This window comes from Arachis stenosperma, chromosome 3 (genome assembly GCF_014773155.1).
Source record: "Arachis stenosperma cultivar V10309 chromosome 3, arast.V10309.gnm1.PFL2, whole genome shotgun sequence".
NCBI classification, from domain to species: Eukaryota; Viridiplantae; Streptophyta; class Magnoliopsida; order Fabales; family Fabaceae; genus Arachis; species Arachis stenosperma.
In genome coordinates this window covers 68,192,494-68,198,432 of record NC_080379.1, presented here as the reverse complement: position 1 = coordinate 68,198,432, position 5,939 = coordinate 68,192,494, and the positions used below count along the sequence as shown (strand labels likewise).

General features: G+C 42.3%; 1 non-coding gene across 1 annotated transcript; it reads right to left on the bottom strand.

Moving 5' to 3' along the window:
• Window positions 1-5,255: 5,255 nt before the first annotated feature.
• On the bottom strand, window positions 5,256-5,363 carry LOC130971926 (small nucleolar RNA R71). Its single transcript, XR_009083126.1, has one exon. It is a non-coding gene; the product is annotated as a small nucleolar RNA R71 (small nucleolar RNA).
• Window positions 5,364-5,939: the final 576 nt, after the last annotated feature.

Genomic DNA, 5,939 nt, shown 5'->3' with positions numbered 1-5,939 from the left:
CTTAGCTAATTTATCACTTTGTGTATAGGTTTCTTGCTCCTGCTTTTGTTCCTTCACCTCTTCTTTTAAGCCTTCTTTGATGTGCTCTTCCTGAGTAATGGCTTCTGTCTCCACTTTCTTCCCACTTCTCAGGGTGATTGCTTTACACTCCTCCCATTTTATGGCTTTTTCTGTGTCTCTTGGGTTGGGTATCGTATCACTTGGAAGAACATTGGTTGGTCGCTCGGCTCGTTTGGCCAATTGTCCCACTTGTCTCTCAATATTCTTCATGATGACCTCATGTTCCTTGTGTCCCTTAGCTAAGGCTTGAGTGGTTTGAGCAAGTGCTTGCAAGGTTGCTTCCAGACTTGAGATTCTGGCCTCATGATGGTCAATTGGAGGTATGATGGGGGTTGATTGTTGTTGGAAGTTGTTGGGTGGATTAGTGTGGTAATTTTGTAAAGTGGATGTTGGTGCAGGAAAGTTGCTTTGGTGAGTTTGTGAGTTATGATGGGGGTGTTGATATGTGTTTTGTGTTTTTCTATATTGGTTAGTGTTGTTGGTATGGTGATTTTGGTTGTTTGTGTTACGGGTGTGATTGTGGTTGTTGTTCTTTTGCCAATGGTTTTCCCCCCACTTTAAATTGGGATGATTCTTCCAAGATGAGTTGTATGTATCACCATGGAATTCCTCCTGAGAATTTGAAGTATTCTGCATGTATTGAACTTGTTCTTGTGGTTGTTCAACCGTGGTCCCTTCACCTTGGCCCCATTCAAGTGATGGTTGATTTGTTGTGTTCACTGATGCAAGTTGCATACCATCCATTCTCTTTGTTATCATCTCCATTTGTTGTTGGATTTGTTGGTGCATTAACTTGTTTTGTGCCAAGATAGCATCAACACCTTCAAGCTCCATTACACCTTTCTTTGGGGTCGGATTATGCTGCCTCTCTGATGAGTAATAATATTGATTGTTTGCCACAATCTCAATGAGGTCTTGAGCCTCCTCAGCAGTTTTCATCATGTTGAGTGATCCTCCTGATGAGTAATCTAGTCCCTTCCTTGCTTCTGGATTTAGGCCTTCATAGAAGTTTTGGAGTTTAACCCAATCACTAAACATGTCGGGGGACATCTTCTCATTAGTGCCTTATATCTTTCCCAGGCTTCATACAACGACTCCCCTTCCATTTGCCTGAAAGTTTGAACCTCTGTCTTCAACTTGATGATCTTTTGAGGTGGGTAGAACTTTGCTAAAAATTTGCTCATCACTTCATTCCAATCATTGAGGCTTTCCTTGGGGAATGATTCTAGCCATTGAGTGGCCTTGTCCCTCAAAGAGAATGGGAATAGCAACAACTTGTAGACATCTGGATGCACTCCATTTGTCTTCACTGTATTGCATATCCTCAGAAAAACAGATAGATGTTGATTTGGGTCTTCAAGAGGTCCCCCTCCATAAGAGCAATTGTTCTGTACCAAAGTGATGAGCTGAGGTTTTAACTCAAAGTTATTGGCCTGAACATTTGGTGTAGCAATACTGCTCCCACAATGTCTTGGATCAGGGATGGTGTAAGAAGAAAGCACCCTTCTAGGTGGTCTATCATTGTTGTTGACCCCTCCAGGAGGATTTTGTATCTCATCCTCCATGACTTGATCTTCTCCCTCTGATTCCTCTAACTCTTCTTCACCAACTATGAACTTTCCTCTTTCTACTCTCCTTATCCTTCGGAGGGTTCTCTCGTCCTCAATATTACGTCTACTAGCTCCTGACATACACAAACAAAACCAAAATCACAAGTGAGACACTCTAGAACTAGAGTGAAATTGGGGTTAGTGAAACAAAATATCAAACAGTTAGTGGGCTTAACAAAAACACAAAAAAAATTGCTTAATCTAAACTACCATTCACTTAATCATTGTCAATCTTTTCCAATCCCCGGCAACGGCGCCAAAAACTTGATACGTAAAAATTAGATTTCACGTACAACCGGCAAGTATACGGGTCGTATCAAGTAATAAAACTCACAAAGAGTGAGGTCGATCCCACGGAGATTGGTAGATTAAGCAACTTTAGTTAAATGGTAGATTTAGTCAAGCAAATATAGTTTTGATTTCAGGAGTATTTTGATTTTTGAACATAATTGCAAGAATGTAAATGACACAGAATGTAAAGAACTAGAAGATAGAAATAAAGTGCAAGTAAATGACGGAAACTTAAAGTGCAAGAAACTTAAATGACATCAAAGATAAATTGCATGGAATTAAAAGTTGCAGAAATTTAAAGAACATAAGAGTAAATGGCAAGAAGTAAAGGAACAGAATGTAAATAACAAGAGTAGTAAATAGACAGAATGTAGAAGGGGATTGGGAAATGGGTAATCAAACACTAAGAACAAGAGAGATGAGAATTAATGATAGAGAGGATCATTAGGGATCAGAGATGCTAGTTTTCATGAATTGATGTTAGTCAAATCTTCCTCAATCATGGGTATAGATCCATGGCAAGTGGGTGATTGAATCCCAATCTCTTGGTGATTCAATCTCTCTCAACATAACCAATTGCCACTCTCGTGATCTAATTGTTCATGAGAAGAGATGAAGCTCAAATCTAATCCAGCCACACAATTCCTATAATCTCAACCAAGGAGAGTTACATCTCACATACTAACCAAGGTATATTGATTAAAGGAATCATGAAAGGATGAACTCTAAACTGAATTATGTGGCTCATTCCTCAAATTCACCACATAATTCATGTAGATTAACCCCTCTCTCGATGGTGGTTGAATCTATGAAGAGCAAGAGTTCCCTCTTTAGATCAACCACTAGAATTGAGGAGGAGGAGATGGGTTCACCAATTCATTCCAACAAACAGAGCTCCTCCCCCTAATGAAAGTGGGGTTTAGTGAGTCATTGCTCCAATTTCAACAACAATTGCCATAAATCAAAATTAAACTAAATGTAAAGGAAGAAGAAGAAGAAGAGTGAAATGCTTAAAGATTAAGAAAATGAAGAAGAGAAGTTCCAAGATGAACCAAAATTAGCTCTCTGGGTCTCCTCTCGGAAGTACCAAAAGTGTTCTCAAATACAAGTGCTAAAAAGTGTAAAAATGTCTAAGTGTCAAAAGTAAAGTAAAAGTGTAAAAAGTCCCCTACAAGTACATCAATCTCTTCTATTTATACTACTCCTAAAACTCTTTCAAAGATCTTGAATTGGTTTAGCAATATGGGCTTCTCTTTGTTGAATTCTTGGCTCAATTGGAAGTGTTGCTAGACTTGGAAAGGAAGAGTTCATTCATCATGCCTCTGGCCCATTGGCTTGGCGTTATTGGCACTAACTCCAGGCCAAATGCACGTTGGCAACGTGCAAGACATTTTCCTGGAAGTGAAGTATGAGACTTGGGCGTTGCTAGCCCAAGTTGTTGCCAACAACTTGCTTTTCCTCTTCTTGGCTCTACTTTCATGCTAAATGTAGCCCAGAATTTGAGTGTCAACCTTCAGCTTCAATATGGACTACTATACATCATTGGAAAGCTCTTGATGTCTATTTTCTAATGCCACTGGAATCACCTCAATTGGACTTTCCTAGCTCAAGTTATGGTTCCTCAAAGAAGGTAAGGTCAAGCTGCCAAGTTGTTGCCAAGTTGTTGCCAAAAACGCACCTTAACCCCCAAGTTGGCAACGTGCTCGTGCCTAGCCTTCCAAGGCAAGGGCTTGGGGCTGGCGTTGTTGCAAAACACGCCCCCTATCCAGCACGTTGGCAACGTGCTCGAGCCACACTCCAAGGCTAATCTCTAGCCTTCTTGAATTTCACTTCATGTTCTTGTTTTTAGGGCCTAAAGATGACTCTGGTTTGGCTTCAATTTTGTGCTCCACTATAAACTATTATATATGGTTGGAAAGCTCTGAATGTCAGCTTTCCAATGCAACTGGAAGCACTCAATTTGGATCTCTGTAGCTCAAGATATCTTCCATTGAAGAGGACATGGTCAGGCTGCCTTGTTGGAGTTGTTGTGGATAACGCCTATACATTTCCAAGTTGGCAACGTGCACCACAATTTCTTCACCATTCTGGCGTTGTTGCCAAACACTCCTTCCCTTCAGCACGTTGGCAACGTGCTCGAGCCTTTCTCAAGGCTCCATGTTTGCTTCCTGGCGTTGGCAACGTGCATGGCAAGGCCATTGGGCGTTAGCAACGTGCATGGCAAGGCCAATGGGCGTTGGCAACTTGATTGGTGCGGCATCTGGGCGTTGGCAACGTGGCTGGTGCGGCACATGGGCGTTGGCAACTTGGCTGGCACCCAAGACTTGCTGCCTAGCCAAGCACCCATTTCTGGCGTTGCCAAGGATAACGCCAATGATAGTGGCGTTGGCAACGCCCTCGAACTTGTTTCCTATGGTGCCAAAGTTGCTTGGCGTTGCCTTGAATAACGCCCATAGTTCTTGGCGTTGGCAACGCCCTCGAGCTCCACTTCAAGGCTTCATTCTTGCTTGTGTGCGTTGCCAAGGAACACGCCTTCATAACTTGGAGTTGGCAACGTGCATCTCATTTTCCTGGGCCAAGTTTGCTTGCTTGTGGCTTGTGTGTGGCGTTGGCAACGCCCTTCTCAAGTTGGCAACGCCAACTTTGCTCCTTGTCTTCCTCCAGGGCCAAGCTTGCTTGCTTGTGGCTTGTGTGTGGCGTTGGCAACGCCCTTCTCAAGTTGGCAACGCCAACTTTGCTTCTTGTCTTCCTCCAGGGCCAAGCTTGCTTGCTTGTGGCTTGTGTGTGGCGTTGGCAACTTGGTTCTAGAGTTGGCAACGCCAACTTTGCTTCCAAGGCTGCCTGGCGTTGCCAAGAACAACGCCCCTTATCCTCCAAGTTGGCAACGCCAACTCCTCTTCCTGGCGTTGCCAAGAACAACGCCCCTTATGTCCAAGTTGGCAACGCCAACTTCTTGCCCAGCTTGCATCATTCTTGCTTCCATGCATCCTTGTTTCATCACCTATCATCAACAAGGGAAATAGCTTCAAAGTCTTACCAATTCATGCAATAAATTTCATGAGATTCATTCATACTCATTCATATATGCATTCCTTAAATCATGTGCATGAATTTGGCTCGAATCAACACATTCCTAAGTACTCTCATGCATGGAAACAAACTCATAAAAGGACTTGTTTATCTAGAGAAGATGAGTGAGATTAAGCTAAAACCAACTAAACTAACTAGTTAAAATAGCAAATATGCGCATGCATCACCTTCTTGGCAAAGTTCTTTCCACCTCAAAAATTGAGTAAGCTTAGAGTGGAAGTCCAAACCTTCAGACAGAAGGAAGGAGAATCCCTCTATGAAGCTTGGGAAAGATACAAACAATTGATCAGAAAGTGTCCCTCTGATATGCTTTCTGAATGGAGCATCATAGGTATTTTCTATGATGGTCTGTCTGAACTGTCCAAGATGTCTTTGGATAGCTCTGCTGGAGGATCTCTTCATCTGAAGAAGACGCCTGCAGAAGCTCAAGAGCTCATTGAAATGGTTGCAAATAACCAATTCATGTACACTTCTGAAAGGAATCCTGTGAACAATGGGACAAATCAGAAGAAAGGAGTTCTTGAGATTGATACTCTGAATGCCATACTGGCTCAGAACAAAATATTGACCCAACAAGTCAATTTGATCTCTCAAAGTCTGTCTGGAATGCAACATGCACCAAGCAGTACTAAGGATGCTTCATCTGAAGAAGAAGCTTATGATCCTGAGAACCCTTTAATAGAAGAGGTGAATTACATGGGAGAACTCTATGGAAACAGCTATAATTCTTCATGGAGAAATCATCCAAATCTCTCATGGCAGGATCAACAGAGACCTCAACAAGGTTTCAACAATAATAATGGTGGAAGAAACAGGTTTAGCAATGGCAAGCCCTTTCCATCATCTTCTCAGCAACAGACAGAGAGTTCTAAGCAGAACCACTCTGAC